The sequence below is a fragment of the Dromiciops gliroides genome, chromosome 2 (genome assembly GCF_019393635.1).
Source record: "Dromiciops gliroides isolate mDroGli1 chromosome 2, mDroGli1.pri, whole genome shotgun sequence".
Taxonomy (NCBI): domain Eukaryota; kingdom Metazoa; phylum Chordata; class Mammalia; order Microbiotheria; family Microbiotheriidae; genus Dromiciops; species Dromiciops gliroides.
Window position 1 is genome coordinate 186,875,990 of NC_057862.1, and position 10,505 is coordinate 186,886,494.

The window sequence follows — 10,505 nt, forward strand, 5'->3', positions numbered from 1 at the left end:
GGAAAAATATAAACTTTAAAAAAACTGTTTCCTAAATAGGGATTTATTCATTTGTAACTTCACATTTGATCTAAACTTCATAATCCTTTGATTATTAACATAGTGCAAACTTGCTATGGGATTATTCATAATAAGATGGAGTTCAAAATGAAATGGGTATATTTTAGGTGGTATCCAAGGTATATTAATTGCTGAATGATTTCAAAGATCTTATTTTAAAAATGAGGAGATCCTTAGGCCCATATCCCATAGCTAGGTATTTGGCACATAATAAACAGTAAATTAATGGTTTTTAATCTATCTATCTATCTATCTATCTATCTATCTATCTATCTATCTATCTATCTATCTATCTATCTATCTATCTATCTATCTATATTTCTCTGTGTATGTATCTATTATCTCTCTCTCTCTGCCTCTATCACTCTATGTCTATATCTCTGTCTCTTATAGTTTGGGGAGGGTATGGGGTGTTCAGAGAGTACTAACCCCTCTGATATTAGGGCTTCTGAGCCATTTCCAGTGATACTCATCCCCCTTTGATGTTCACTTGTCACCCAACTCTTACCTGTGGCTCCAAGAAGCTGTTGCATTATGCAGCAGCTACACACAAGTAAGTCATCTTGGAAGATGAGTTAAACCATGTTAAGGGTAATCTGCAGGCTTCAAACCTATAGGTGAGTTATGAGGATGTCTACCCCAAGCATTTGAAGAATTTGCACAATGGAATGGGTAGAAGAGAACAATTTGTTCCAATGGTCATGAAGGTGGCTAAAGCAATTACTATGGAGCATGTAAAGCTTGGTCAGGCATGGAAGACACCAAGGTCATCCACTATATCCAAGGCTATTGCCAGTCATCCTGAGTTTTGTCCTGCCACTGGATTTCAATGATTAGAAGAAAGAGTGAGGCTGATGACTTTGTATAACTCTGCCTTATTTAATCTAATTCACTCCCAAATAAGACATTACCCATGATGGTCCTCTGCAAAAGGAAGAGCAAACCACATATTGCATTGAGTGGAATAAGGAGGTGGTGGGGTGGAGAAGGGAGAGAGGAGACAGTTCAAACCTCTGAATTTATCAGTATAGGACATTCACACTTAGGAAACTTCTTTGATCAATGAAAATCAACAACTTATTTTTATTTTGTAATAGAAAGTTGCCTGAGGGAAATGAGAGGTTAAGTAACTAGTTTAGCTAGTATGTGCCATAGGCAGGCATTGAACCATGGTCTTGCTGACTCCAAGATTGTCTTTCTGATGTGCCTGCCATGCTGTTCAACTGATTGGATGGGGTTTATTTTTTATCAATTTTAAAAATAGATCTGGTTCATTATTCTTAGAAATTTAGTCTTTTTCTTCCCTCTCATTCTAACTTTATCAAAGAATAAATATTCCTAGTTCAGGGGGCAAGAACAGAAACAGTCTGAATAAAGTGCCTGGCATACAGGAGGTGCTTAATGAATGCTAGCTGAATGACTAACCATCTGAATTAGGTTTTATTATTTAAACTCTGCATGATTCAGAAATAAGCTACATCCCTCTCTTGTGCTTCTGTTTCATACATTTCATCAACCAATACAGATACTGTGTGCCTACTGTGTGATCGATACTGTGCTAGGCACAGCAGAAGATGCAGATACCAAGATGTATAATCAAATCTACTTCCCAGGGGCCTGAGAATGAATTAGTTAATGTCTGCATAAAACATTTTGAGCTCATCAGAAAAAAAGGTGCTATGTAAGTAGAAGATATTATTAATACTGAATGCTGGCAAGGCATTATTGATTTTTACAAGAACTAGATATCTTTAAAGAAAAAGACTCCCCAACAAGCCTGCCTCAGAGGGTATTATATTTAATGTATGTAAAGTGCTTTGAGACTTACAGTTCAAATCCTAGACTTTGTTCCAGAGCCAGGAGCTGATTGCTTCTCAGTATAACTCAATGGGAGAGTTCCTAGAAGTATCTTCATCCTTACAGCAACTGCTTTGGGGGAAAAAAAAGCCCACTGATATTATTATTAATAAAAATAGCAACCAACATTTGTATAGTGCTTTAAGGTTTGCAAAATGTTTTACATATATTATCTTTTTTTATCTTTTCAACAACTCTGGGAGGTAGGTACTTTTTTTTTTGTTTTGTTTTTGTTTTGCGGGGCAGTGGGGGTTAAGTGACTTGCCCAGGGTCACACAGCTAGTAAGTGTCAAGTGTCTGAGGCCGGATTTGAACTCAGGTACTCCTGAATCCAGGGCCGGTGCTCTATCCACTGCGCCACCTAGCCGCCCCCAGGTAGGTACTTTTTAATAACCCTGTTTTACAGTTGAGGAAACTGAAACAGATAGAAGTCAAGTCACTTGCCCAGAGTCATTAGAGCCAATAAACCTGGGAGACTGAATTTGACCTAAGGTTTTCTGGATTCTAAGAACAATGTCTTTTTTTTTGAGTAAAAGTATTTTATTATTTTCCAGTTACATGTAGAGATAGTTTTCAACATTTGTTTTTATAAGATTTCAAATTTCAAATTTTTCTCCCTCCTTCCCCTCCCTCCCCCCCTCCCCTAGAGAGCAGATAGTCTGATATAGGTTTTATATATATATATATATATATATATATATATATATATATATATATATATATACATATACATATACATATATAATAACATCAAACATATTTCTGCATTAGTCATTTTATAAGAGAAGAATCAGAGCAAAAAGGAAAAACCTCAAAAAAGAAAAACAACAGCACCAAAAACAAAAGAAATAATATGGTTCAATCAGCATCCATACTCCACAGTTTCGTTTTGTTTTTTTGGATTTGGAGATCCCCTTCCATCATGAGTCCCCTGGAACTCTCCTGTACCATTGCATTGGTGAGAAGAATCTAGTCCATCACAGTTGCTCAACACACAATGTTGATGATACTGTGTATAATGTTCTTCTGGTTCTGCTCATCTGACACATCATCAGTTCATGCAAGTCCTTCCAGCTTTCTCTGACTACTCCTGCTCATCATTTCTTACAGCACAATAGGGTTTTATTACATTCATATACCACAACTTGTTCAGCCATTCCCCAATTGTTGGGCAGCCCCTCAATTTCTAATTCCTTGCCACCACAAAAAGAGCAGCTATAAATATTTGTGTACATGTGGGTCCTTTTCCCTTTTTATGATCTCTTTGGGATAAATACCCAAAAGTGGTATTGCCGGGTCAAAGGCTATGCACAGCTTTATAGCCCTTTGGGCATAATTCCAAATTCCTCTCCAGAATGGTTGGATCAGTTCACAGCTCCACTAACAATGCATTAGTGTTCCAATTTTCCCACAACTTCTCCAACATTTATTATTTTCCTTTTTTATCTAAGACCATTCTTTTATCCACCACATAATCTAACTGCCTTTATATCCCACAATTAACAAGTATATTTTGAACGAACATAAGGTTGTAATTTATTTTGTTGGTAAAATGACAAGAATTTGTAAAGTTGTGGTAAGGAAGGAAGGAAAGAATGAAGGAATGAAGGAAGAAAGGAAGGAGGGAAGGAAACAAGCATTTGTTAAGCACTTGTATGTTAGGAACTGTTCTAAACACTTTATAAATATTATCTCATTTGATCCTCACAAAACACTGGAAGGTAGGGGATGATTATACCCATTATTGTTATATTATAGATGCAATATCATTATGCCCAGTTGAAGAAACTGAGGCAGACAGAAATTAAGCAACTTGCTCAGGGTTATCCAGATAGTGTCTGAGGCTGGCTTTGTACTCAGGACTATGCTGACTCCAGGCCCAGTGCTTTATCCATTGTACCACCTCCCAGTCTTGCATGGAATATGAAGATTTCAAAATATTGAGAACTGATGGAATAATTTAAAACCACAAGTTAACATATTTAAATATATACATGCATGTATGTATGTATTTGTGTGTGTCTGTGATTCCTGCCATCCTGTCTGCCATGCTTTCCATGAGTCCTTGCAAGATAAGCTTACATCCAAACACTTCAATTCAATTACAAAAAACAATAATTTTATCTACCAGTGCAATAGTCTGTCTAATATCAAATATCAAAGGACAATAATAGGATAGTACTTTGTCCCAGGACTATTTCTTTTAAACTTAGTTGAATATAAAATATCAAAAACCCCACAAGGTTAATAATAATTTTTTAAACCCCTCAAAATCTGTGGAGATCTTTTGTCAACTTGGCGGCTCCTTTGTTTTCTTCTTTCATAGGCATCACCACATAGACCTACAAGAAACATTACTTCCTCTAATGTTCAAGTTTAGTTGTGTCTATGCCTAGATTTCAAAGCATATATGTACATACAAACACATGCACATATAAAAACATGTGTGTATATGCAGATAGAGTCTGGCCATTTAGAATGACTTGATTGTGCAACTGTCAAGTGCATTGAATTTATAAACATTACATTTTAGCATAAGTTCACAACGGATTTCTTGTTTGAACCTTGCTATATCTAAGGGTAAAAGGAGGTCTGGACTTCAGTTTTGAAAGGTTTTTTAAAAAGATGAAAGAATAGCATTTGTTGGCCTATTTAAATATATGATAGAATAGAATATATGTAGCATTTTACATATATATACAAATCTGTGTAATATATAGCCTGCAACATATATTATAGCACAAAATATAAATATATGGGGCAAGTAGATGGTGCAATGGATAGAATGCTTGGCCTGGAGACAGAAAGATGAGTCTTTCTGAGCTCAAATCTGGCCTCAGACACATACTAAATTGTGACCCTGGGTAAGTCACTTGACCATGTTTGTCTCACTTTCCTTATCTGTAAAATGAGCTAGAGGAGGAAATGGCAAACTATTCCAGCATCTTTGCCAAGAAAACCCCAAATAGGGTCACAAAAATATGGGACATGGCTGAAAAATGACTAAACAACAAAAATATTATATATAAATACGTAATATGTAAAATACATAATACTATATACATAAACATGTAATATAATTATATATGCATGTATTTAAGCTACTTGCTGACACTGTAACACCACATTACTTTTCTGAACCTCCTTTTCCTCCTCTATAAAAAGAGGTCAGCTTAGATAAACTTCAAGGCAGTGATGTCAAACTCAAATAGAAATGGGGAACCACTACGCAATACATAACAATCCCTGTAGGCATCAGATTAACTTAAACCTTGGGCCAACTCTCTCTTGATCAATTTCCCTTACTTTAAGGGAAATTTCCCTTACTCAGCCAAATGGTAGAATTACAAGAAATAAAAGAAATAAATAGTAACATGATGTTTTGTTCATTTTAAAATTTATTTTGCTAAATATTCCCCAATTACATTTTAATTTGGTTTGGGCACTACTAGTTGGGGGCAGGAGTCTTGTACATAGTGTGTTCAAGACCTTTGCCCTAAGGTCCCCATCATCTCATAATGTCTAAGATCCCATGATTCTAAGAATCCTAAGAATTCTAGGATTTCAAGTTTAAATCACCCTCTCTTAAGAGTATGGGAGATCAAGAATAAGAATCATGTTCGTCATTCCTCTCTTATGCTCTAAGCATGTTTAATTTTCTATTACTGCCAGAGGTGTATGAGTTTCTAACCTTTTTATCCCTTGTAAAGTCCATGTGGGCAGGATTCCTGTATCATTTTTTGTAGTTTCTGCCCCAAAGTATAGTATACTGCTCCACAAATAAGAAGCATCTAAGGAAAGAGAGGCACCATGATGAATTGGGGCAATAGCATTGCAGTAAGAAGATATGGGTTTGAATCCTAGCTCTTCTACTTATTAGTTATATGATCTTGGCCAAATTTCTCAACTTCCCTGAATCTGTTTCCTTATCTGTAAATATGTTTCAACTCAATGATCAATAAATTTCTTTACATCTTTAGATGCTATTATCCTAGGAAATATTGGTTTAATTGAACAGAAAATCATGGATTATAAATTCTAATCACAACTAGACTATGTATGGGATACTAAACTTTGGGGTGTTTGATGGTAAGAAGGTATAGAAAACAGGTTGGATTTGGATGACGTTATGAGGCAATGACCAATTAAGATTAGATACTTTTTTTTTTGCCAAATCTAAATGATCAATAAAGTACATAAGAGTTTTTCTTTTCCTGTAATTCCAAGACCACTTGGCCACAAGAATATTGAATCTACAATTCCAGCTCTAACGAACTCCTCTGGAGAAAGTAATTTTCTCTCATACACAGGGTAAACAGTTGTCAGAGAAAATAGTACATCCCCCAACCTACACTCCTGTCCAGAACAATGTGTTCTCATTTTGCATATGTAATGCACTTTTAAAAAGTGAATGTACATTTATGTTTGACAAAAATCCCAATAGATAAATTATTGAAATGTTTCCCTTCACTAAATAGTCTTAATCCAATCAATGGACATATGAATTTGCCAAGTCATAGAAAAAAATTAACAACTTGATTTTCTTTGTAAGGATTGGAAAGTCTTTCAAAAGATGATAAATTTAATGTTTTTTTCCTACCTCAGGCTTTTCTTATGTGGTTGGATGGCATTTCTAGTGATAAATCTTTTATTTCTTGTAATTCTATCATTTAGCTAAGGATCATTTTTTAAAGGTATAGATGAACTTAGAGTAAGGGAAATTGATCAAGAGAGAGATGGCTCAGGGGGCAGCTAGGTGGCTCAGTGGATAAAGCACTGGCCCTGGATTCAGGAGTACCTGAGTTCAAATCTGACCTCAGACACTTAACACTGGCTGTGTGGTTCCGGGCAAGTCACTTAACCCCCATTGCCCCACAAAAAAAAAAAAGAGAGAGATGGCCCAAATGCCCATTTTTAGGGCAATACTGACAGCCTAGGCAGGAATTCTGTATCTGACAATTTGACCAATAGTCATGGTAGCTTAAAGGTCATCTTTTAGAAATGAAGAAACTGGGCCACAGAGCAGTTAAGTGACTTATTTAAGATCATATAGGTTATGAGTGGCAGAACCAGGATTTGAATCAGGGTTCTCTGCCTTTAAATCCTTTCCCCTTCATTGTTCATGGGATATGATCCATTTCTTACAATCTTGCTCTGTTTGCATTAAATTTTTAAAAGTTGGTTCATTTGTTTGCAATATTTACAGGGATAGACGGAGCTGAACATACATATAAACATACATATGTACATATGTATGTATGCGTGCATACATATACATCTATACATATACATACATACACATACTCTTTTTTAGATCAAATGGGAATAACTTATCCACTTAGTCTTATAGAAATCCATTTTTAGTTTTGACTATTCATAGCATCATTAATGAAGGCTGCAAGAAAAAACAGATCATTTTCAGGAATGGGATTCAGAACATTAGCACCTTAATTTACATAAAATTAGTTACATCTTGCTGCAGTAATTTAATTTGTTTGACCAGTACTTTGCATCTGTGAAAAATAGATTCCAAAAGACCAGTCAAGGAATTCTACATATTCTCTCCAAATGACTAGTCTCAGAATAATATGAGACTGAAAGAATTAATTACAAGACAATTCAAAATGCCACAGTGGAAGCTTTGAAATTCAAAGATGAGAATTAAACTATTTTTTCCCAGAAGTCTTTTTAAAAAATGCCTGTTTCATGCTTGAAAAAACTTCTGTATTTTTCTTGGTTTTCTTATACTCATTCCAGTAAAGATAATTATGTAAAATTATATGTTAGATTTGTTGTCAGAGAAAACCCCAAATCAACCTTGTTTTTGCCTATAAGAATATGGCTTTACATTATAAATATCCATAAAGATGTGCATAAGGCTCACAAAATGGATAAACTAATATCATACATTACTAACCTGTAAAAATACAACAGCTAAACATCTTTCTGTATATGTGAAATTCTAATATGTTTTATTTTCCCTTTTTGATCTGTACTTAGGATTTCAAACATGTAGAGAGTTTTCAATATGGATGCTCCCTCCACTGATACAGATTGGCAATCCATTTGCAACTTCCTAGCCTACAGAATTGCCTGAAGCAAGTAAATAGTAAAACTGGGATTCAAAAGAAGGTCCTCTGACTCCAAATATAGCAGTCTTTCTACTTTTTTTTTTTTTGGAGTGTGGAATGATTTGGGGGTAGTGTAAGAAAGGAAAAGGGAACATAAATTTTCCTTTGAATTTGAAGTTGGGTCACTTGGGTTCTCAGTTCTATCACTACTTTCCTCCTTACTTTGGACAACTCACAACCTCTCAACAGTTTCCTAAGCTGAAAAATGAGGGAGTTAAACTAGATGATTTTTGACATCCCTTCCTGCTCTCATCTATATTCCTATGCAATACATGGAAGGAAAAGATGGTTCAAATAGCCATTTTTAGGGCAATATTGACTTGTCTAGATGACCTTAGGCCTTAGAAATTCTGCACTTGACAATTTTACAAATAGTTTTGCTGAAAGACAGGTTATAGATCATCCTTTTGAGATGAGGAAACTGAGGCACAGAGCAGTATGCAGGTATCAGGGAGGCATCCACTACTCTATTGCCAAGTATCACTTTTCCATTGAAGCCTTTTAAGATTTCCATAACTGTTAGACTCTCCTTGAACTGTGTTTTATCAAACTACTTTGTATTTATTCTCTTTATTTTTATTCTGTGTGTACATATATGTCCTTATTTTGTCCCCCATTAGAATGCAAGTTTCTTGTGAGAAAAATTCATTTTATTTGTTTATTAAAAATCATTTATTGCATTTGTATTCCCAGGGTCTAACACAATGCCAAGCATAAAACAGGCACTTAAGAAATGCTTGGGTATTGATTGACCACTTGAATTTAGTCTCTTGACAAAAGAGCCACAAAACAATCTTGATAATTCAGATCCCTCCATACCCCCACTCAACTTCAGAAATCCATTTTTAAAGTCTCAGAAATTAACATCAGAAATCCGTTTTAAAAAATCTGTGATTTCATCAGCATAGGGAACTGTGCATAAGGAATTTCCTTCCTTTTGCCAAGAAGATCCTCCCCTTCTCTGCAATTTATAAACTTAAAGAATTTCCTAAGGTATACTGAAGGTTAAATGACTTGACCAAGGTCACATTGTCAGTATATGTCAGAAGTGAGACTTGAAATCAGGTCTTCCTGACCATTTCTATTAAGGTCAGCTTTCTATCTAATATGCAATGCTATCTCTAACATTCATTCAATAAGCCCCCATTTAAAACATTCAACATAAGTATGTCATGACCCAAAGTAACTACAACACAAACAAGTTGTACTTTCCACACCTCATATACTGCATACAACATACTATGTGACCACTCCTGTCAAGGTCCTATTTAGTTAACTTCCTATCCTTAATGACTCAGTCATTTCCAAAGGTCCTTTTTCTAGCTGAGTATGCATCACATAATTAATTTAGCCCCTTCTAAAATGGTATTTTGTCCATTTCAAAACAAAGCCAATGTATACAGTCTAAAAGGTTCCAGGAGCTCATCTCTCCTGTTTGTCTATAATACTTCGCCTCCCCTGTTCCCACACCAACCCCTCCTAAAGCTCTGAATCATTTCTGAAAGTGCCCATTTGTCCATTGGGTAGGTCAAGTGATTTGCTGAATCTAGCTTTTATTGATTAAAGGCTGTTTGGGGGAGTATGCATTGAACATTACTGATAAAAGGATTGACTCCCTTTGAATAATACATTGTTGGGCCTGTAAACTAAATGATTTAAAAAAACCAAAAACCTACCCCTCAGAAAACCTACTAAATGTACAATGGGATATAACTGAATAAGAGTACAAGTGAACAAGTTCCCTTTGTACCATGATATACCTACAAAAGGAAATAGAATTGTTAAATCAAATCTGTTAAATTCATTTTCATTGTACAACATTAAAATATATTCCATAAAATGGCAGAGCCCTTCTTAAATAACCGATAAAAGAACAAGGCTCTGAAAAGTATAATTTGTGAGCAACAAGGTTATCTATTTAATAGATTTCTGCTGTGGTTTTGATCACATTTAGAATTATATTGCTTTTTTTGTTAAATTTTCTCAGACTTTTCCTCAACCTTTTTTTTGGATCATTCCTTTGAAACATACCAACCTTTTAATGTATGGATAATTTATTCAGTACCTACATTTAAATGCTCTGTAGGCGTAATTTTCCTATTTAAGTTTACTTCTATAGCTGCTTTCATTTTATTTCAAATAGATTGCTCATTGTCTACAAATTATAACAGGACTGACGTGTTAGTGTATCAATTCTTAAATTCATTTCAATATTTTAACTATTTGCATAATAATTTAGGCAGATGAGAAGCTTCTCCAATGATACATTGTTTCAAGAGTATTGTCAGAATACTTTAGATATTATTAATTGTTGTGTTTGCAACAAAGCACAAAATAATTTCTTTTAATATGACCTTATGAATATGAACATGAGGCTGTTTATGCTCCTGTATTGTTATTTTTCCCAGAAAATGTTTGAGCAAATTACGGGTAATTAAGTTTGAATGAAGATAGTTA